The following is a 24,870-nucleotide window of genomic DNA, read 5'->3' on the forward strand; positions in this document are numbered from 1 at the left end:
AAAGGAGATGCCTCTCCTGACAGCCTGGGGAGGACATAGAGCGCACCGCTGAAGTCTGCATCGCAGCGAGGGGTGAGTGAGAGAGCCGAAAGGCCCGACATTAACGCTGCAACCAGACACAAAATGGCGGCGGAACACTCACACTCCCCTTCTACACTCTCCACTCCTTCTGCCAGCTCTGAAAAGCAGACCTCGTCTCTCCCCCTCTACCAGCCCTGGCCAGCAACTATTTTCAACAGAGGAAGACCCAATTAATCATCTCCCTCCCTCAAATCTTCCTGCATCAGAAGATTTTATAAAAAACATGATTCTGGCCCTTCGTGGACTCCTGCAAAAGGACATTAAGGCTCTCTCAAACACAATCAATGTCTCCATGCAGGAACTAGAAGTGTGCACCGATCATATTGAAAACAAAATAGGAGAAATCACTACCTCCCACAACAAATTAATTGATGCGCGCTACACTCTTGAAGAAGAAGTGGAACTCATCAATTGACCAATCTGGAGGATAGAAGTAGAAGAAATAATGTTAAATTCATAGGAATACCTAAAAGTGTAACCCAAGTGGACCTAAAACATTTTCTCAACAAGCTAATAAAAAATCTTCTACCGAATTCTACAGAACAAGATTGCACCATCGACAGAGCTCACAGACTAGTAAAACCAAGCTTCTATTCCATGCGATGTGATCGCAAGACTTCACTTTTTCCATGTAAAGGAAGCATTGATGTCTGTGTCAAGAACCTCCAGACCTCTCCCAGCCCCTTATGCCAACATCAGCCTATATACAGATCTATCCCAGGCTACAATACAAGCCAGGAAAGCTTTTTCTCAAATAACACTAGCTCTGAGGTCAGCCAAAATTCCTTATTAATGGGGCTTCCCAGCAAACATATTAATCTATAAAGACAACGCAGTACAAGTAATTTCAACCCCAGATGACGGAGAAAAAATTCTGTCGAAATGGAATGTTCCTCTTCCAGACACCTTTCACTCAGCCAAACCTCTCAGACCTCAAAAGGCCCTCAACCGCCGTACTCTTCCTACCACTCCTACTTGAAAGTATTGGACTAATCTTGACAGGATCTGACCCATCTCATTTGCTGGACTCTAAGCCTTCTCAACATAAGACAAAAGGCTATTGTCTGCTCGCTGAACTTTTTTTTACCCCCTAATGTGCCAGGTTTTAACACCTGCTCTTCTCTGTTTTACTTGTTTTGATTTACATGTCTCTAAATACCCCCTCAGAGAACACTCACCTCTACCCTCCCTCAACAGAAGTCCTACTTTTGTTCTTGTCTCTAACTGCAACTCTGAAAGATGCACACTCCTGTTGCCACTGTACAGAAGACCTGTCTTTGTTATTGTAAGTTCTATAGTTACTGTATTGTTTGTTAACCATGCTGCCAAACCTGTTCCAAATCAAAAGCATTCACCCAACATTCATTATGTCGATAAACATTTGCTCACTTAACGTCAAGGGATTAAATTCCCCTTTTAAAAGGGCGATGGTCTGGAAAGACGCAAAGTCAGCAAATATTGATATTTTATGTTTACAAGAAACTCACTTCGCACAACAGTCACACCCCAAATTTACAAACAAACTCTATCCTAATATTTACTCCGTGAATGCCCAAACAAAGCATGCAGGTGTGTTAATGGCCTTCAGAGAAAATATATTCGTTTCTCTTTGAAAGAACAAATCAATGACACAAAAGGTAGATACTTTATCCTACTAGGCACACTTAACGAGATCCCAATAACATTAGTTAACATCTACGCGCCCAACAAAGCGCAAATCTCCTTCTTAAACAGACTAATTAAGAAAGTCAAAATAATTCACATGGGTAAGTTAGTTCTGTGTGAAGATTTTAATATCATCGCAGACAAAAAACTAGACTCTACAGCATTAACAAGTACTGCTCCCGTACTTCTCCCTTGGCTCCACAAAGAAGGGCTCTATGACTCCTTCAGATGCCTGAACTCTTCTTCAAAAGAATTTACCTACTATTCACCGAGACACAAAACCTTCTCTCGAATTGATGTCCTCCTAGTAGATAGATGGACCCTTACCTCAGTCACAAGCTCTACAATAGGTACCACTACGTGGTCCGATCATTCCCCCATCTATTTAAAATTAAATATCAATGCCCCTTTCAACCCAACTAGAATATGGCGTAATAACACAAACCTACTTAACTCACCTCCTAATCAAGAGACAATCAGAAACGCCCTGGAAGAATACTTCTCTATAAACGCAACCCCTGGCATAAATAATTTCACGTTATGGAATGCCCACAAGGCAGTGATAAGAGGGGTCCTAATAAAACTCAAAGCACAAGAACAAAAAAATAAACAAATAAAGATAGAGCTCTTATTAACAAATATTAAAAAACAAGAAAAAGCGCAACAAGAATCCCCTCAAAGCAGTTTCCATGTAGAACTAACCGCCCTAGACAACTACAACAGAAATCTCACCTTTCTCAGAGCAAATTTCTACTCTCACATGGATAAATCCTCAAAACTAATGGCCAAACTAGCAAAAAGAAGACGAATTAAAACTAAAATCCCTTACATCAACCACATCAAGGACCCTACTCAAAAAATTTCTCATCCTCAACAAATTGCAGAACAATTTAGAACTTTCTACGCCAACCTCTACAATCTCTCAAGTGATGAAAATACTCTCCAACCTACCCCAGACGTCATGAAAAAATTTCTAGATGGTGTGTCCCTCCCCTCTCTGGGCTCTCAAAATGAATCCCTCAACAAACCAATTTCCATTCCGGAAATAATAAAAGTCATCAATGGCGGTGGCCTGGACGAGCTCGTAATGGCCGTGTAGTACCGGAGCTCCGCTAGACATTCCACCTAAAAGCGACTTAAACCGGCAGAATCAGAGACTTCCCCGCCGCACTCCTACCTCTTACATCGGCGTCGGGCTGAAGATTCCTCCCGGAGATGTCCCGACGAAGAAATCAGCGCCCGCAACCAAAAAGACTGGTTGACTTCTTCTCGGCACAAGCAGCCAGGCAGACCCCTGCAGTGAGCGCTCCGACGTCTCCCTCATCCAGCGCGGGAAGCAGAAGAGAGAGCTCGCTCTCACCCCCGGCGCACAGAGGATCCTCTCCGGAGCCTTCAGCAGGACATATGGTGAGTGAGGCAGCCGACACTTCTGCACCACACAAAGAGGCAGACAATAACTCTAACAGCTCCCCGCAGCATGCCTCTAAAATGGCGCCTGTCACCACCAAACATCTGTCACATGTCACCGTAACGCTGAATAGCCCTATTAAACAAAAAAAAGGGTCCCAGAGCAGCTCTCTACAGAAACGCTCTTCCTCCTCCTTTGAAAGTGTATTTCAAGAACAGCAAGCTCCCAACAAAAGGGCAGAGAAAGGGCACGATACAGTCATATCTGAGGCTTACAAAATGGCGTTGGCCTCTTCTTCTTCCTTATTACCCCGCATGGAAGATATATCCCCTACAGATAGCCCGCTAAAACAAAGACCCAAGATAGATGCCTTTTCAAATACTGAGCAACAGTCCTTATCCTTAAAAGAGTACTTTTCAACTCTCCCTTCGTCCTCTCAGCCTGCATCTGAAACCTTTATTAAGGAGATGGTGATTGCTTTGAGCGATTCCCTACAACTCAACTTCAACTCCCTGAGAAACTCACTGAAAGCCACAATAGACGACATGGGGGAAAGAGTAACACACACAGAAAATAAAATGGGAGAATTCTCGCAGTTGCATAATGCGCTCATTGATGCGCATTATGAGCTGGTAGATGAAGTAACCCAACTAAAAACGAAATTAGCGGACATGGAGGACAGGAACAGGAGAAACAATATCAAAATCCGGGGGGTCCCGGAAAGCATCATAACATCTGAGATTCCTGCCTACCTAAACCGCTTAATGTCTGCCCTGCTTCCTAATGCATCCAACCTTGATTTATCTATTGATCGAGCGCACAGGCTACCCAAGCCTAGATACCTAGCCGACTCCATACCAAGAGACATTATAGCAAGGATACACTTTTTCCAAACAAAGGAAGCTTTAATGTCAGCTGCAAGAAAGTTTAACCCGCTACCAGCTCCCTATGAAAGTATCCATCTGTTTGCGGATCTTTCTAAAGCCACAATGCTTGAGAGGAAGAAATTCTCCCTGCTCACCTCAGCTTTGCGCCAAGCAAAGATTCCTTATAGATGGGGATTCCCGACCAAAATCTTGATAAGGAAGGATGACACTACCCATGTCTGCCTCAACCCAGAGGACGCTACCCAGTTGTGCAAAAAATGGGGCATTGCCCTCCCCTCGACGCAGCATCACCACCCTTCTACAAAAAGACCTCATGCTGTTAACCATGAACTGCCCTTTAACTGAAGACCATTGGGATTCAAGAAGTCTTTCCGCTTTCAAAAATATACGGTGGAAGTGCCCGGCGATCCCCAGGCGAACTTTTCCCCCCATACCGATATTGTACAGGTTTACTTTTCTAACCTGAGACAACTTCTTTATTTTTCTTACCTCACCCTGATTTTGTTGTTTCTGTCCTAAATCTAATTCCTCTTCTGTATTTACGTTTTTTTGTCATTTTTGAAGGAATTAGATACCTAGAGTTATATCCAACTCTTATATAGTATAATAACTGTTAAGTATACTTACTTATCTAACTTGTTAAAGTTTGATTGCTCTAAGGTCCATGAAGCACATGTTTTCCACGTCTTAAATTTCTAACCCATAAATACACAAGTCACAATGCCTATCAAAATCCTTTCTTTAAACGCTAATGGCTTGAACTCCCCCTTCAAACGCTCCTCCCTGTGGAAGGAAGCTGTCTCCTCCAAAGCGGACATTTTATGTGTCCAAGAAACCCACCTTACAGAATCCACTTCGCTAACAATCTCACACAAAAAATTCCCCAAGATCTTCTCTGCATGCTCATCTAAAAAACAGGCAGGGGTCCTAATCGCATTTAGAGATACTATCACTACCGAAATACACTCACAAACCGTGGACTCCAGAGGCAGATATCTTATCCTGACTGGAACGATTAACTCCAAACCTTTCACCCTAGTTAACCTCTACGCTCCTAACCAGGCCCCGATACGCTTTCTAAACAAAGTAGCTAGGAAAATTAGGAAATGCGAAACTGGAACCCTGATAATTTGCGGGGACTTCAACGCAGTCCCAGACAAGACCCTGGACTCGTCTAGGGGGCATCTGAGAACCTCTCCTTCCCTACTACCCTGGCTTCAGAGGGAAAACTTATATGACACTTTTAGATGCTTAAATGCGTCGTCGAGGGAATTCTCTTTTTATTCGGTCAGATACAAAGCCTTCTCCAGAATAGATCTTATTCTGGTCAACAAAGAGGCCCTCCAGATTCTGAAGGATGCCCAGATAGGCAAAATAACCTGGTCCGATCATGCTCCAACAGAAATCTCTATAAATTTGGAAAATTCACATGTAAAAGCTAAAACATGGAGAAATAATGTATTTCTCATGAAAATTCCAGAATATCGAGATATGATACTGAAGGACCTTAGGGAATATTTTGCAATTAACACCACTCCGGAGGTATCCCCAATAACCCTATGGAATGCTCACAAAGCATTCATAAGAGGGACCCTAATCAAAATTAGCTCACACCATAAAAAAGAAAAAATGAAACAGCTGAACTCACTCATAGCCCAAATAACTATTACAGAACAACTACTACAGAAATCCCCCACAGAAGATTCACATAGGGAACTTTTTGATCTCAGGCACAAACTCAGAAATATACTCTTAGACAACTATGACAGAGAACAAAAATCCTCCCGAGCGACCTTCTACATTTCAAATAATAGGCCCTCCCGCTTGCTAGCCAGAATAGTTAAAAAAAGAACTCAAAAAACTTTGGTCCCCTACATCCTAGACCCAAAAAACAAAAAAATAAAACTACATCACCCTTCTCATATTTCAGATGCCTTTCGACACTACTACAGCAAGCTGTATAATCTAAAAGACGACGCGGAAACACCACAACCATCAACCCAAATAATAAACTCCTTCCTGAAAGATATAAAGCTCCCTTCCCTCTCACAAAACCAGCTCCTTTCCCTAAATAACCCCATAACTCCTTCGGAACTCAGAGACACCATTCACTCTCTAAAACCCCAAAAAGCTCCCGGACCAGACGGGTTTTCTAATGATTATTATAAGGCCTTTTACCCACCGATCATCTCGCACATGTCAGAAGCATTCAACCAAGGTATCCAGCAGCGCTCTTTCCCTCCAGAGATGCTAGAGGCAACAATTGTGACCATTCCCAAAGCAAGGAAAGACCCCGTCTCACCTGCCAACTTCAGGCCCATCTCGCTGTTGAATTGCGATATAAAAATTTATGCCAAAACAATAGCTCGCAGACTCCTAAAGATTCTACCCAGCATAGTCCACTCGGACCAGGTTGGCTTCACGCACGGGAGACAAGCATCGGATGCGACCAGAAGGATCATAAATTTGATTCACAAAAACTCCACCACACGCTCCCCCTCAATTCTGGTCGCGCTTGATGCGGAAAAAGCTTTTGACCGCCTCCATTGGGAATTTGCTTTTTCCACACTCGTGAAATTTGGCTTCAGTGGCATTATTTTTAACGCAATAACTGCATTGTACACTAATCCATCCGCGAAGGTTTTAGTCGACGGTACCCTATCAAACTCTTTTCCCATTACCAATGGTACCCGTCAGGGGTGCCCTCTGTCACCACTCTTGTTTACGCTGGTTATGGAACCTTTAGCTGAACACATACGAAGCAACCCTGACATACATGGTATCCACGCAGGCTTCCGCCAACATAAAATTAGCCTATTCGCGGATGACATCTTGCTCTCTCTTACCAATCCCCTACAATCTCTCAGAAAAGTCCATCAAATTCTTACCAAGTTCGCAAAAGCATCCTTTTACAAACTCAACATTACCAAATCCCAAATTTTAGGCATGCACATAAATGACACATTAAAACAAGACATTAAGAATGAATTCCCGTTCCAATGGCAAACCAAGTCCATTCCATATTTAGGAATAAAACTATGCTGCCCCATTTCAGAATTAATAAACGTCAACTATCCCCCCCTACTCAAACAATTACAAGAGGAAATTGACTCCTTCAGCAAAAAGCCTCTAACATGGTTGGGTAGAGTGATCTCATATAAAATGATCATTTTGCCCAAAATTCTTCATTTCTTCCGTACCCTCCCTCTACAAATCCCAAAACACACAATTGAGAGCTTCCAGAAACAGCTATCTAAATACATCTGGCAAAATAAAAGACCAAGAATGACTCTATCCATATTATCTTTAAACAAAAACCAAGGAGGCTTGGGCGTTCCTAATCTGGAATCCTATCGGAAAGCCACGATCCTTAGCCAAATACCCGCTTGGCTACGCCACAATCCCTACTTAAGTTGGACAACTATAGAACTAGAGCACAATAATCAAAAGCCTCTATTCCTCCTACTTCATGCGCTCAACCTAGCCACCTACGCCCCCAATTTTAAAAATCACCTATGCCTGTCTGATCTCTCTCCTACGATGAGAGCTTCATTAGAAGCCTGGAAAGAGTTCCTCCTAAAAACTGAGAGTGGATCTCCTGCTCCCTCCTACAACATTCCTCTTAGAACACTGGAATTCTTTATTCCTAATCTCAGGCTAAAATCTTGGACAGAAGGTGGAATTCACTACATCTCAGACTTGTTTTCTGGAATCCATCTGCTCCCCTTCCAAGATCTCAGATCCAAATATCATATCATAGAAAATGAAGGCTATAAACACATGCAAATCGCTTCACTTCTTAATGCACAAAATTTTAAATCCCTGAAAATCCCACAAGAAGTGCTCTCAATACTTAACAACATCCAAATGAACGCCAAAACTAGATTTTTCTATGACATCTTTACGGGCAAACTGAGAGCTTCCAAAAAGTGCCATCTCCTAAACTGGGAGAAAGATCTAGAGATGGAAGTCCCTAGAGATCATTGGCTGAAAGCCTTCAGATGGGCGGGACAAGCCTCGCGAGGGGCAAACTTAATAGAAACACACTTGAAGGTTCTCACGAGGTGGTACTACACGCCAACCCTCATGAGGAATAGGAGACTAGCCTCAGAGGATGGGTGCTGGAGAGGTTGTGGAGGACATGGATCCCTCCTTCACATATTTTGGTCATGCCCACTAGTAAAACCCTTTTGGAAGGAAACCTTCCAACTTTTGCGTGAAGTGTTCCGGGAAAATCTTCCCTTTAATCCGAAAGTAGCCCTCCTCCTGTTGGATCCTGGTGGGATTGACCCCCTCTCAAAAACCCTCATAGGACATATCCTATTAGGAGCGAAATACCTAATCACCAAAAAATGGAGGTCCGAAATCCCACCAAATCGTTCAGAACTCATTAACTTGATAACTGAACATAGTTCATACGAAAAGATTTTTGCCTTACGTAATGACACGATTTCTAAATTCTACGTGACATGGAATCCGTGGTTAAGTAAATTCTCAAAACCAGAATGATGTCTTTGTGGACCGATTCAAGATTTAAGATTTAATTTTTTTGTTTTCTCAATATTTAGTTTCTGAAATTTTTGACTTAGGCCGTGTTTCAGGCCTCTCTTGTTGTTTATCTTCTCATCTCACATTACTTCGAATGTACCCTTTCCCTTCTCCACTCCTCCCCCCTCATACACACCTTTCCCCCCCCTCTGTACCCTCCCCCTTCCCTTACTTCTATACCAATGCGAGCCTACTCTTCTTCCTCCTTAAAAAATAGAAAATGCTTGTGTGATAAGCTTCGTGCTGTGTTCCATAGTGCAAATGTCCCATTATTTTTCTTGCTCCATACTAGAGGTTTTATATTGTTACATGTCTATGCAAGATTTCATTGTGCACGATTTGTCTTGTTTTCAAGCTGTTGAATAAAAACTTAATGTTGAAAAAAAAAAAAAAGTCATCAATGGCCTTAAGAAGCACAAATCTCCTGGCCCCGACGGCCTCTCAAACGAGTATTACAAAATATTCACCTCTTTCCTAGCCCCACAGCTCGCAGCTATTTTTAATGACTCAATAAACCAGGGAAAAATGCCAGAAGAAATGCTACAAGCCACCATAACTACAATTCCCAAACCAGGAAAACCCACCACCCCTCCATCGAATTTCAGGCCTATCTTGCTTTTAAACTCCGACATAAAGATATATTCAAAAATATTAGCAACAAGACTCTTAGAACTTCTACCTAAGATCATACACATAGATCAAGTGGGCTTCACGAGAGGCAGAAACGCAACAGATGGTGCACGAAAAACCCAAAATCTGGTGGAGTTGATCAACTCGAGCCGAGCGCCTTCTCTCCTCCTTTCCCTGGACGCAGAAAAGGCGTTCGATAGAGTCCACTGGGGGTTTGCCTTCACAGTCCTTCACAAATTTGGAGTGGGAGATAATTTTCTTCGAGCGGTTCAGGCCCTCTATGCGAAGCCTTCAGCCAGAGTCTTAGTTGATGGAGCTTTGTCCTCTCCATTCCCCATCTCTAACGGAACCCGACAGGGATGCCCTCTTTCCCCCCTACTATTTGTCACGATAATAGAACCATTAGCAGAAATGATAAGAATGTCTCCTACAATCAATGGTATCCCAATCGACTTGAGGCAACATAAAATTGGCCTCTTCGCCGCCGACGTCCTTATATCCCTAACCGACCCCTTAACTCTTTGAGGGTAACCCATAGATGCATTTCAAGATTTTGTCAAGCCTCCTACTACAAATTGAACTTGGATAAATCCGAAATCATGAGCTTCAATATAGATAAGAAATTGAGAGAGGACATCCAAGGAAAGTTTCCCTTTCAATGGAAATCGGAAATTCCCTACCTGGGGATCAAACTTTGCAGCTCTGTATCAAAAATCGTCCCGCTAAACATGGACCCTCTCTTCTCTTCCCTTAAGGAGGATTTGGAGGAACATGGGAAAAGAGAACTTTCATGGTTTGGTAGAATAGCTCTTTACAAAATTTGAATTTTACCTAAAATCTTATACTTCTTTCGCATGCTGTCTCATCCGATTCTTCAAGGCACAATTGCCAACTTTCAAAGGCAATTACTAAATTTCATCTGGAATAACAAAAAAACGAGATTAGCTGCCTCCATCTTATATCTCCACAGGAAACAAGGTGGTCTAGGAGTTCCAAACCTTCAAGCATATTACAATGCAACTATTCTAAACCAATCTTGCATTTAGCTAAAAGATTCGCAGCTCCCATCTTGGTATCACATAGAAAAATTCAGAAACCAAAACAAGACCTTGGGCTCTCTTATCAAAGCTTCAACTCTAGGTATCATATATCCCCTGAAACTTAGCCTCTTCTTCACACACAAAACCTCTCTCCCTTAATGCTAACTACTCTTCATTGCTGGAATCTTCTAGCTCACAAATTTAAACCTGCTTCAAAAAGCCCGCCAACAAATTTCCCTTTGGAGGTCCTTTCTTATTTCATACAAGACCTAAACCTTAAAGAGTGGCTCAGAAGGGGGATCAAATCCATATCTGATCTTCTAGACAAAGGTAGACCCCTTACCTTCCAGGTCATTAAAGCTAAATTCAATCTGTCTAATAAAGAAGCCTTTAATCACATAAAAATATATTCTTTCCTACAAAGCTCTCATCTGGAGAAATGCTCTTTCCCAGAGGAATTAGATACCTTGTTCCATAAATCCACAAACTCTCAAAGCTCCCTAACAAAAGTATTCTATAATATCACCTCCGGTAACATAAACTACACAAAAAAGTACACCTATTAAATTGGGAACATGACCTACAGAAAAAATTCCACATCAAACAATGGGTGAATGCCTTTGAGAGAGTAAATAAAGCTACCTTATCAGCTGGCCCTCTTCAAACTCACTACAATGTTTTATCTAGGTGGTATTATACCCCCACAAAATTAGCTAAATGCTTCCCAAATTTCAATAAAGAATGCTGGAGAAACTGTGGCTATGAAGGCTCACTCTATCATCTATTCTGGGATTGTCCCAAAATCAAAACATTCTGGAAGGATGTATTCAATTCCATCCAAAATATCACAGGAGTGCGCCCTTCCTACACCCCTCAACTCGCTCTCCTGCTCCTCGACTGTGACTCTCTCCCCATAGATAAAAGAAAATGGATATGCCACTTTCTTTTCGCTGCAAAGAATATCATAGCAAAAAAGTGGAGAGAAGTCTCTCCCCCTACTATGAAGGACTTGTTGGACTTAAAGGGGTTGTCCCGCAAAAGCAAGTGGAGTTAAGCACTTCTGTATGGCCATATTAATGCACTTTGCAATATACATCGTGCATTAAATATTAGCCATGCAGAAGTTATACACTTACCCCCTCCGGTGTTGGCGTCCCCATCTCCATGGCGCCGACCGAAGCCTTCTTCTGCCTGGATTAGACGCGCTTGCGCTAAAGGGGCCGCTCCAGCGTGCTCGCGCCGCACAGGTCTTCTGCGCATGCGCAGAAGACCTCTGCGGTGCGAGCACGCTGGAGCCGGACAGAAGAGGGCAGACTGCGCAAGCACGTCTAATCCAGGCAGAAGAAGGCTTTGGTCGGCGCCATGGAGACGGGGACGCCAACACTGGAGGGAGTAAGTGTATAACTTCTGTATGGCCAATATTTAATGCACGATGTATATTACAAAGTGCATTAATATGGCCATACAGAAGTGCTTAACCCCACTTGCTTTCGCGGGACAACCCTTTTAATATCAGACCATCATTGCTATGAAAAAATGTATGCGAAGAACAACAACTCTCTTCCTAAATTCAACCTCGTTTGGAAACCCTGGCAGCAATTTGAGTTAAATTGTTTGAGTTAAACTGTTTGTTTTAAATGTCACTATACCTGCTTAATGCAAATCTGCATTTGGTTATAATTGACAATGTTATCATCAATCTCTAAATGAAAAGCGTTACAATAACCAACTAATAGCATATTACCATACTTCTGTAATACTTTACAAAACAATGTATTGAGCTTCATGTATACATTCTCGCTATCATATCATTTGTATGTCAATTTCTTGTATGCACGCTTTCATATAAAAAACTATAAAAAATACTTTGGAAAAAAAAATCGCACGTCAAAAGATAAGTACAATAAGCGTGTTTTTTTACGCCAATATTTCTCTGCGTAAAAAAAAAAAGGACTTGTTCTATCTTCTCACGGCACAACGCAGGAGACTCCTATGGGAGTTTATGGAATCGGGTCAGCAAAGGGAGGGGCGGGAGTTTGGCAGCAGTGAGCACCCCTAAATAATGATAGGTGCCTCTAGTTGAGGCATTTAAATGTCATTTAACCCCTTCAGTGGCAGGTTTATTATTACCATGTCATGCCCACAGGGCAGGTTTTTAAATGAGTCAACAATGCAAGTAAAACCCCCCAGAAGATTTCAGATAACAGCTCAGTGCTCTACACATTTCAGCACTAGAGCTGTCCTCAGAAATCTTCCAGGGTATAACTGCATGGTCAGTGCAGAAAGCCCAGGAGATTTTCTTGGCGTGCCACTAAAGGGGTTAAAGTTGTTCTGCCGACTGAGGGATTTCGGGGCTGCAGCGTTATTTCGCCAAAGACAAGCATGAGAATGGACAATAAAATCGCAAAGAAAAGCCGTGACTTTCATTCATGTGATTTTAAGCTCCGATTTTTAGCGCGGCTATCGGAGCATCAAAAAAGACGTTTGTGCAAAAGAGGCCTTACACTATAGACCATGTGTGCGGGATTTGAAAAATCTGCTCTATATGGAGTGGAAATTTTTTGTATTAAATCCAGAGCATATTTGAATTAGGGCTCATGCAGATGAGCGGATGCGTAGATACGCTGGCAATAGCTTGACGTAATAGTGCTGTAAAGGGAGCGCTATCACATGAATCTATGCATTCTACTGTACTTTTCCATGTAGCCTGGTGCATTCAAATCAACGCATGACACACCGGCGCCGTTATTGAACCGGCTGGACAGCCTAATTAGTTCCCGATGTTATCGATTAAAAGTATCAAAATCGTTCTTTGGGTGCTCAAATGCGCACAAAAATAAAGTGTGCTCGAAAATATAGCACAAAAAAACAAATGTGAGGGAACCATTGAAATTAACCTTCCTGCAGGTTTTTTGAAACCCACGCGGAATAGTGTGAAGTTTGAAAGGTAAGAAAACCATTGATTTCAATGGTTTTGTTCCACTGGCATGATTCTCATGATAATACTATGCACAAGAAAAGATAGTTCTTGTCCTATCTTTCAGCTTTTTTTTTACCGCGCGCAATTGCGCAAAATTTAAATTATGAAAGAAAAAAGAATTTTGACTTGTTCATGAGCAAATACGTAGCAGCAAGCGTATTTGCACATGCACTCATCTGCTTAATCCCTAAGACTGCTTTCACATACGTGTATTAGGCTTTCTGCAGACGCACAGATCGCAGTGAGTAGAACCCTTTGATTTCAATGGGTTTGTCCTCACAAGCTCTTTTTTCCTGCGTTTCGTGCAGCGCAACTGTCATAGAAGCCACTGAAGAAGAAAGGTGTGCCGCTGGGCAAAATGCAAGAAAAGAAGACAGCTGGACCATATGTAGCCTTTAACAGCTAATCAATTCCACGGAAAAGGAGGGTCACCCGTGCGTGTGAACTGACCCTGTACGTGCAAAAAGTACAGTAAAAAGCACTGAGACGCCTCGCAACACCTGGATTACCTGGCTCTACAGACATCATTCATGTGCTAATACACTGTGCTGCAGTGAGTGTAAGGGCTTAGTCAGACGGGCGTTTTTAGCCGCGATCTGCGCATGCGCATGCGTCCGGCGATTTTATAAAACCATTGCTTTGCAATGGTATCGGACACATGAGCTCTTTTTATGCGCTCGTCCGATAAATTATAGAACAGAAATCGCAGATCGCACCTATCTGCGATCTGCTATTCCTGTTCTCTCCTCTATATGCGCTCAATGGGGCCGGCGGCAGCAGCACCGACCCCATTGAGAACATATAGAATGCAAATCATTCTTCTCTGCCACAGCTGTTACAGCTGTGGCAGAGAAGAACGATGTTTGCCCATTGAATTCAATGGAGCCGGCAATACAACCGTCTCCATTGAAAGCAATGGGCTGCCGGCGAGCACTGGATGAATTGTCGGGAAGGGCTTAAATATATAAGCCCTTCCCTGCAATTCATCCTAAAATGTGTTAAAATAAAAAAAAAATTGTATACTCACCTGGTCCCGGCAGACGGAGTTCAGAGCGGCCGGCCTGCAGTGGGTGTGAAGGGGGTGTGAGTCAGACTTGCCTCTGATTGGCTCAGCGCTGAGCCAATCAGGGGGCAGGTCTGACTCACACCCCCTTCACACCCACTGCAGGCCGGCCGCGCGGAACTCCGGCTGCCGGGAGCAGGTAAGTATATATATAATTTTTATTTTAACACTTTTCTGGATGAATTGCAGGGAAGGGCTTATATATTTAAGCCCTTCCCGACAATTCATCCCACACTCGCCCGCAGCGCATTGCTTTCAATGGAGCGGGCTGTATTGCCGGCTCCATTGAATGCAATGCGCTGGACAGCTCCGGCCCGTTTCTAATGAAACGTGGCTAGGAGCAGATTTTCTGGCGATTTTCGGGCACCGGTCACGCGATTTGCGGATGCGCATCCGTCATGCGATCCGCAAATCGTGCGAAAAAACACCCGTCTGACTAAGGCCTAAGTGCGCTAATACTCGTCCGAAGGCAGCTTCACGCGGACATATTACACACAAAACATATGATTTCAATGGGTAATAGAAATATGCACCCAGGTGCAAAAAAGAAAATATATTAGCGCTTCTTATGATGGCACCAGGGAACGGATGTATTCCAAACAAGATAGTAGCTTCTTTATTGTAACATAGAAGCCATCATTTCCATAAGAAGCGCTGAGATCTTTTCTTTTTTGCACCTGGGTGCATATCTCTATTATCTTTCCAGTGGGTCCCACCGTGTAGTGGTACCCACATCATCATCAGCTCTCCGGATTTAGCCCCTCTGGATCAGTGGATACGTGGGAACTTCGTCTATATACATTTTTATAAGCCAACTTGGATGTGGAGGTGATAGTGGAGTCACCTAGGCTCCACTATTCACCGGGTAAGTCCAATATATTCTACACACTTGCATGTTGCCTTCTGCTATCTGGTTCTTCCCAGGAGCGCCATCCTAATATTTATATGATTTCAATGGGTTCATTCTAATTTCCTTTTTCTGTGTGCGCATTTCTTGTGTGTGCACAAAAATAGGACCTGCTTTATTTTCCATATTTACACACCAAGATGCATGTACAGTATGCAAAAACGTGGTGAAAAGAACATATCTGCAGCTCATTCCGCTAAATAGCCTTTTAAATCATGTCTAAAAATGTCCTACACGCACAAATCAACCTATTTCACTGCCAAATATATTATACTGAGCAAGCATATTTGCAGATTCACTCTTCTGAAGCCACCAGGAGACATAAAAATGTGCCTGTAAGGCTGGTTTCACATCTGGAAGTTCCATCACAGATCTGGTTCAAAATATTGGAAAAAAGGTGCAGCGCTTTTTCTTCTGTCCAAAAGCCAGGCAGCTGGGGGGAAAGCTGGTGAGCCCCAATATAGTCAATGAGGTCCAAGTAGTGCTGTTCAGTTTTGTCCAGAGATGTAACTATTCTGCCGCAAGGATTCCCCTTTTCTGCTCTCCCAACGGAGCAGGAGACTGGAACCCCCGACGCAGATGTGAAACAACCTTAGGCTGCCTGTTCACGGCTGTGTTCGAATATCGCTAGCGGGAAGGGGGAGCACTGATGGGTCTCCGTGATGACCCTATGTAATAGATAGGCTCACTGCCGAGAATCACAGCAAATCGCAGCATGCCACGATTTTAGTCTCGCAAGTGGAGAATCCCTATGATTCTCCACTCGCGGACATCGGACTGTGCTCTCCATAGTTAGCCTATGGAAAGCCCGTGATCCGCGGGCAACTTATCGCAAGCAGATCATTGCCCGCGGACAGGCAGCCTTAATATCCTCATGCGAAAGCGACCTGGTTCTTTTATAGACAAAAATGCTCCAATTTATTTTCTTCTGGGTGTTTTTGCTGCTGGTTTTGGATAATATATTATTTTTTATGCTAAGGAGTTTATTATATGTTTATCTATTCAGATTCCATAACTGTTTCTAAATTATGTATTAATTTGCTTCCCTTTCAGTGAAACCTCCGCTGCTGCTACAATGTTGCATATTTAAAATTATTCAAACCTTTAGCATCATTTAAGGAAATGCTGGTGCAGCAAGTTTGGGAATAGTTTAATATGGATTTCATGGAAATGAGAAGCTTCTTGTTTTATTTATGGACACAAAGGAAGGCTCTCATACGGGTGTGATTCCCCCAAATATATGCGTGTAGAATACAATGTGTAATATTACTCATGCAATTATTTCTGTGGTAGTAGATATTATGCTGTTCAGATCAATGATTCTTACGAGCTTATTTGCACGCACAACATTTGCGCGTAGAGAATACAACCGATTGGTTTCAATGGGTTTGTTCACATCAGCTTATTTTGCATGTGCATTTCGGTGGTGCACATAAAAAAATACGTAACATGTTCTATCTGTGCATTTGCCCCCCAAAAGTCACCATAGAAGTCAATAGGGGACGAGCGAATGCATACAAAATACGCTAGGATACACGTCAAACACTGCGTAATTGTGCTGAAAATTCTGCAGATTCACCACAAGAAAATTGCAGCTGTGTTCTGTGTGATATTGCCGTGATTTTGCGCAGAGATATCGTGATTTTGTGTCTCTACAAAGTCACGTGACTTTGTAGTGCTCTTTTGCTGGGATTTTTGGGGGGGCTTGAGATATAAGCCCTACCCTGAATATAAACCCTAGCTGCATAAAAAAAACAATACATCACCCAACAGGTGTCCACTCCACTGCACTTCTCCTCCCAAAGCTCTGACTCACTTGTCTGCAGTCTCCAGCCTTGGCTCTGATTAGTTCTCGAGCACTGGGGCTCAGCCAATCACTGCAGTGCTCGATGAAACAATGACGCCCATTCAATGCAATACCAGACATGCCTTCATATATTGATAGACTAATAAACATGCCCCATAAGTTAGTAGCAGCGCACCTGTGGCTGGTAAAGGGCTTCAAAATTCTCATCAAGGGGATGCATGAGGGGAATTGGTCCACAGACACATTTAACTATATCTTTAAGACCCTTCTATTAGAAGGAAATATTTGCACTTAAGTTCTAATGGAGGGGGTCATTACAGAATAGGACAAGGGCACAGGGGTGGCATTGAGGCAGGGCTAGCTGGCACCTCTCCTATTGTTAGTAATCATCCTAGGCTCCCATACTGTAGGTACAGCCAGCTGCTCTGCCTGTACAGTTCTGTCACTCCCATTCTTCCCCCTACTGAGGTTTGTGCCTGCCTGCTGCCATGTGGTGAATGAGCCAACAATGATTTTCATACTTGCATGAAATGATATATAAACAAACAAATTATTATTTATCATCTAATCATTCAAATTCGAACAATCCAGCAATGTTTCTGAACACTAATCACTCCATGTATAGGCACTAGAGATGAGCGAGGATTTTAAAGCCCCGCCAGCTGAATAGTACAGAGAAGCAGTTCAGGAGAACTGCTTGCGCCCGCGGCTGAACTCTGGCTGCAGCGGAAAGGTGAGTATACATTTTTTTTTTATTTTAACACATTTCTGGATGAATTGCAGGGAAGGGCTTATATATTTAAGCCCTTCCCAACAATTCATCCTGCGCACGCCGGCAGCCCATTGCTTTCAATGGAGCCGGCTGTATTGCCGGCTCCATTGAATTCAATGGGCAAACATCGTTCTTCTCTGCTACAGCTGTTACAGCTGTGGCAGAGAAGAATGATTTGTCTTCTATATGTTCTCAATGGGGTCGGCGCTGCTGCCGCCGGCCCCATTGAGCGCATATAGAGAAGAGAACAGGAATCGCAGATCGCAGATAGGTGCGATCTGCGATTTCTGTTCTATAATTTATCGGACGAGTGCATAAAAAGCGCTCATGTGTCCGATACCATTGCAAAGCAATGGTTTTAAAGAATCGCCGGAGGCATGCGCATGCGCAAATCGCGCGAAAAAACGCCCGTCTGACTAAGGCCTCAAACTGCAGCAGCGACAGCTGTCCTGGCACCCCTAGTAGAGTGACGCCCCTGGGTAAACCACAGTTGTGAGGAAGAGTAGATTGGGTAAGAATGTAATCTATCCACCAGCATGGTTGTCAAAAACTTTATAGTCTCTGTTGAGTAAGGAATGGCCTATAGGAGCCGACGTTTGTTGGATTTTGGTTTCATTTCGACTATGTAATTGTGGGAGACTTATGAAAGTCCTTCACACACTCACGCTGCAAATATATGGTGTTTAAGAGGTTGACTAAGACATTCTCTTCATGCACTTTCTGTAATTCTAGCTTAAGAGCCCTGGAAGTCTCCATTTCATTCTCCAGCGACATTTTCAGCTCTTCCTTTTGCAAATTCTGTCTAAAGCTTTCCGTTCTGTTCTGATAAGCAATTTTCCTTTTCTTGCAATAGTCCGATATACTTCTCTGTCTCTCTCATTTTGACTAATGACTCCTTTTCCTTTTGGCTGATCTCATCTTTTTGGCCTATTTCTTCCAGCTCTTACTGCCTCACACGTTCCTTGACTTGGTCTACAAGCAGCTAGTAGGTTTCAGCTTGCAAAATGGCATCACTCAACTGCTCTAGATTGACAGACAGTTTCTTCTCACCTTTTTTAAACTGACTCCTCATGTTATCTCAGGACGCCTTAGTTTCTTCCAACTTTCTTTTGCAACCCTTCAGCTGCTCCTGCACCTCATGCTGTTTCTGGATAGCTTCTTCTCTACTATTGATTGCAGAGGCAATTTCTTCTATTAAGACTTTTTCCAGTTTTCACAAACTGTTCATACAGTTTCCAGGTTACCTTCTAAGCAGAACTTGGCATACCTTGTAACTCATCTTTAAGTTCCTCCAGCAGTGTTTTCATGTCTTCTACTTGCTGTTGCAACACACTGTTGGATCTTTCCAGTTCCAGAACTTTCTCTTCAGCATCCTTCTTGGCGCTAACCAAGCCTTGCCTTTCCGTATTCAATCCCTTGTTGCGTTTTTCTAACTCAGCCTTTTCTCCGAGGGCCTCCTCCTTCTGTACTCTCACTTTAAGCAGCTCATTACGCTAACTTTCCAGAGCCTGTTTGGCCTTTTCCAAGTTTCCTTTCACCTTTTTTAGGTTGCTCTATGTGTTTGGACAGTTCCTGCACAGCTTGGGGATGTTTCTGTCTAAGCTCCTAGATTTGGGCTTCATATACTTTCCCCAAATGCCTCTTTTGTTTTTCGGCCTTGCTGCGAGCCGCTTTCACTGATTCCAGGTTTTCATGTGGTTCACCTATCTGTGATTCAAGTTCATAAGTTTTCTTCAGAGCCACACCCTTTTGTGCAGACTCTTTCTCTACTCTTGCATGGCAGCATATAATTCTTCAACTTCTTGCTTGCACTGAACCGTTTTGCTCTTCCAGCAATAATCTGCGATCAGCATCAGCTTTGGCTAATCTTCTGAGGTGCTCCTTCTCCTTTAAGATGACCTCAGCTTCTGTCGCTACTTCCTCGAAGTGATAGGAGATGTTTTTGGCACAAAATCTCCTTGCATCTGTGGGGACATTGCACGTTAACGAGTACAATATTGGGTCGAGTTTCATATCCCGATATTGTACTCGTTAACGTGCAATTAGCATAATGTCCATTGTGCAGATTCCACTGCACCACCCTCAAAGAAAACATATTAAACACATCACATGACTTTGCAATCCCCTTATCATGGGTTTGCTCTATGTAATTTCTAGCAAGAGACACATCTGACAACACATTTTTAACCTAGAATTCATCGGTTTGTACATGTCCATGCTGTACCCTGTTTTCAGTCCCTGGGCTGGTTTCACCACCCTGCAGATGTATCTTGCGACACTCCAGCTTCTCCGCATGTATCAATGTAGGACCTTGGATATAGTTCACACCAACAGTCAGTGAAACTCCAGCCACCAATTGCTCAGAAGCTTCTTTCTGGCTTGGCTGATTATACTGCTGAGCAGCTGACTTTGTAGGAGGCTGTACAGGATCCTGTCCACCCCGCAACTACCAGAAGTATGGAAAGTCTTTGCCAAGAATGAGCTCCACTTTTTGCTCTTTACATGTAATAAGTTAAGGGGCAAACCCCCGAAACAGCTGTCTGTCCATGGATTCTGGCTTGGCTTTCAATTCCTAGTCATTGTTACAAAGCTTGTATAAAGAGTCTAACATTGACTTGCAGAAATGCTGTCTTCCAATAGATGGCGCTGCAGAGCTATTGCTTCATCTCCGTTATTTGCATATTACCCAGAGAAGCATGAATGGCCTTATAAGTCTCCTCATTCACTCACCTTCTAGGTGCTCTCCCTAAGAAGAAAGATAGCGTTCTTGACACACTTAATAAGTTCAAATGGTACAGTTCCATACATAGTCCTAAAGGGGACAAACACAGTCATACCAGTCTTAGGACCTGTCTTGAGAAATGGCAGTACCTCAGGCATGATATGGGAAACCTCTTGGTTTTGATTCAGTTTTACCAACAGTGGGATTCCCCCACCAGTAATTCACGTCTCCTTATCTTTAGCTTCTTCGTTGAAGTTACCTGCTGTCGACAATTTTGGGTGGTCGTCTCAATGCGATTTCACTGTAACTGACTTAAGTTGATACACAATATTGGAGCTTTAAACTGCCAGAAGTCACAAAGAAAGTCTTCTTTTAAGTTTTTCAAATAGTTTTTATACATTATCCACATAGACAGATGTCAAATCTCAAAGTCCATGACCCGTGCCATCAGTACTGCTATTATTGTGTCCTTATGACAACATGTTTTACTTCTGGCAGTGAACAGACTTGGCAAGTGTAGATAAACTATATGATGTTACTAATGTCTGCTGAGATGTTGACATTGATGTAGGTCCAGTGTCTCCTGGTCATGCTAAACTACCAGAACACCACTAATAAGAGAAAACATTCTTCGTCTTAACCAACATAGTTGTGGGGCTACATAGCCTTTTTATGCAAGGTTGTTTTTCTTTTGTGCCATTGAATTGATTGTATATCCAACACATTATGTTAATTGACCAAATACTAAAGCTAGTTTCACACGAGTGTTTTATATCATGGCTGTTTAATGTGTTTTATATTATATCATAATTAATACTACAGTCATGGCCAAAGTTTTAGGACTGACACAAATTTTGTGTTTCCCAAAGCTTCAGTTTTTATAGTGGCAATTTGCATTAACTCTAGATTGTTATGAAGAGTGATCAAATGGATTTGAAGAAACTACAAAGTCATTGCTTGACAGGAAAATTCACTTAATGACAAAAAAAAACATTTCCACAGAATTTCAATGCTGCCACTAAAATGACCTGCTAATATCATTTCAGTGAGCTTGCCAGGTCAGAAGAAAGTGTTAATGAGGACAAGGAAGCTGATATCACTCTGTCATGCTGATTGAGTGATAAGATCAGACTGGTTGCTTTAAAAGGGGTGCTTGAAATGATTGTCTTCTGTTAACAATGGCTACCACCAAAGAGACATATACAGTCATTGCGTTGTATCAAAAAGGCTTTATAGGGAAGGACACTACTACTTGTAAAATTGCCAAAAAAATCAACCATTTATCTAATCATGAAGAACTTCGAGGAGAGAGGTTCAATTGCTTTGAAGAAGGCTTCAGGGCACCCAAGAAAGTCCAGCAAGTGCCCAGATCGTCTCCTAGAGAGGATTCAGCTACAGGACTGATTCCCCACCAGTGCAGACCTTTCTCAGGAATGGCAGCAGGCAGGCATCGGTGCATCTGAACTCACAGTGAGGTGAAGGCTTTTGGAGGCTGGCATGGTGTCAAGACGGGCAGCAAAGAAGCCACTTTCCCCCAAGAAAATCATCAGGACAGACTAGCATTTTGTGCAAGGATGGGACTGAAGAGGACTGGGGTCAAGTTATTTTCTCTGATGATGACCCCTTCAGACTGTTTGGAAATCTGGAAGAATGATTGTCTGGAGAAGAGAAGGTGAGCGCTACCATGAGTCCTGGGTCATGTCATCCTGAGACCATTCATGTGTTGGGTTGTCCTTCATCCAAGGCAGTGGGCTCACTCATAGTTTTGCCTAAGAGCACTACCATGAATAAAGAATAATATCTAAACTTCCTCTACAAGCAACATTTCCCAAAGATCCAGGAGCAATTTGGTGATGAACAATACTCCTTCCAGTATTATGGAGCACCATGTCACAAGGCAAAACAGTAAGGGCTCCCACCCACTAGCGTATTTTTCTCCACTGCGCTGCGAGAGTAAGTGAAAATTCTCGCAGAGCAGTGCGAGAAATCGCAGCAATATCGCTGCAACAGTCTTTTCAATGGGGCCAGCGGCAGCAGCGCTAGCCTCATTGAAAAGATATGGAGAATGCCGCGGACTTCTGCCACAGCTGTGACAGCTGTCACAGCTGTGGCAGAAGTCAGCAGCATGCTATTCCATTGCTTTCGATGGGATTGGCACTGCTGCTGATCCCATTGAAAGCAGTGGTTTCTGACAAGCCCCGCAGAATGATTATCGGAGAAGGGCTTGAAATATAAGCCCTTCCCCGATAATCATAAAAAAGTGGTTAAAAAATTAATAATAGCTAAGATATTGCTATTCATGAATGAATAGCCGCTGGCGCTGGCCCCATTGAAAAGACTGGCGATGTCGCAGCGATATCCCAGCGATTTTGGGATATCTGCCTGCGTTTTTCTCGCACTGCGATGCGAGACTTTAACTTTAGAATCGCATCGCAGTGGAGAAAAAAACGCCAGTGGGTGGGAGCCCTAACTAAGTGGCTCAGAGAACAAAACATATAAAATTCTGGGTCCAGGGCAAGGAAATTCCCCATTGAGATCTTGTAGTGAAACCTCAAAAATCAGGCAGACAAACAAAAACACAGAAATTGTGATAAACCTCAAACACTAATTAGGTTGCCATCAGTCAGGATTTGGCCCAGCAGCTGATATCCAGCATGCCAGGGTGGATTGTAGAAGTCTTGAAAAAAAAGGTCAACGCTGTAATTGTTGAATCTTTGCTTAAACTTGATATATTTGTTAATAAAAGTTTAAAACGTATGAAATGCTTATAATTGTACGTCAGTAACCATAGAAACATCTGACTGAAATCTAAAAATACGGAAGCAGCAAACATTGTGAAAACCCAAATTTGTGTCAGTCTCAAAACTTTTGGCCACAACTGAATTCTTACTGTTGTATTTGCAGCATGTTGTGAAGCAGGAGGAGCTGAGTAGATTGATATATAGCTTTGTGGGAAAGAGTTAGTAAAACTTGTCATTTATCATTTAAATCCCGGCTCCTTTTAGGCATAGGATTCCAGTGGGTGGTTTCCCTCAGTAAATGACAGCTGTCTCTGTAAGAATGCTCATTCAAGGAAGACTGTCAATAATTGCGTGATTCCACCGAGTAGAATAATGTGGAATATTTTTCTACACACCTCTATATAGACAGTGTCAATCTATATTATATACCAATATTCTCAGCTCCTTCTGCTTCATTATATGCTGGCCTCAGACATAGCTGCATATTCATTGTGAAGTGTCCACTTCAGGGCTCACACCCACTGGCATTTTTTTTTTCTCGTGCACTGTGAGAGCAAGTGAAAACACTTGCCTCGCAGTGCAGGAAAAACGCTGTGATATCGCCATTGTTTTCAATGGGGCTAGCAGCAGCAACGCTAGTACCATTGAAAACATAGGGAGAATATTGCAGATTTCTGCCACAGCTGTGGCAGCAGTTCCCTTCATCCCTGTGACAGCTGTGGCAGAAGTCCAGCATGCTTTCCACTGCTTTCAATGGGGTATGCACTGCTGCCGGCCCCATTGACAGCAGTGGTTTTGTGGCAACCCCCGCAGCATGATTTTCGGGGAAGGGCTTGAAATATAAGCCCTTCCCTGAAAATCGTCCCTAGGTGGTTAAAAAGAAGAAAAATAAACTTTTTTCACCTCTCCAGCGCTCAGACACGTCCTCTGGCTGGCTCTCCGGCACAGCTGTCCAGCACTATTAGCAGGCAGGGATTTAAAAGACCCCGCCTCCTGAAAGGGCTGTGCTGATTGGCAGAGCACTCAGACAATTACAGCCAGTGCTTAGCTGCAGCTTAATGTTACCTGTTTGCTCTAGTCATCCACCATTCACAATAGATAATGGTCAACGCTCATCTCCTCCTCCTCCTCCCTGTACAATGATTCCTGCACAGGTCATAGAGTATATCTACAACCTTTCCCATGGAACTGAATAGGTCAGCTTCTGTTCTTGTGTGAGTGACCTGTGAAGTCTACTGTAAAGGCCCATTTAGACACAACGATTATCGCTCAAAAGATGTCTTTTGAGAGACTTTTGAGCAATAATCGTTTTGTCCATTTACACCGCAAGGTGATCGCTCAAATGTCATTCAGCCGAGCGCTTCCAGCAGAGGATGCAGAGGACAAGCGGGGGGACGCTTGTCTTCTGTATCCAGCTGTTCCCCGCTGGGAGAATCCGTCTGTCATACAGCTGAGCGCTCTTAGCGGAGAATGCAAAGGACAAGCGTGGGGGCTGCTTGTTCTCTGTATCCAGCTGTTCCCCGCTGGCAGCGCCCAGCTGTCATTCAGCCGAGCGCTCCCAACGGAGGATGCAGAGAACAAGCAGGGGGCTGCTTGTTCTCTACAGCCAGCTGTTCCCC

This window comes from Eleutherodactylus coqui, chromosome 12 (assembly GCF_035609145.1).
Source record: "Eleutherodactylus coqui strain aEleCoq1 chromosome 12, aEleCoq1.hap1, whole genome shotgun sequence".
Taxonomy (NCBI): Eukaryota; Metazoa; Chordata; class Amphibia; order Anura; family Eleutherodactylidae; genus Eleutherodactylus; species Eleutherodactylus coqui.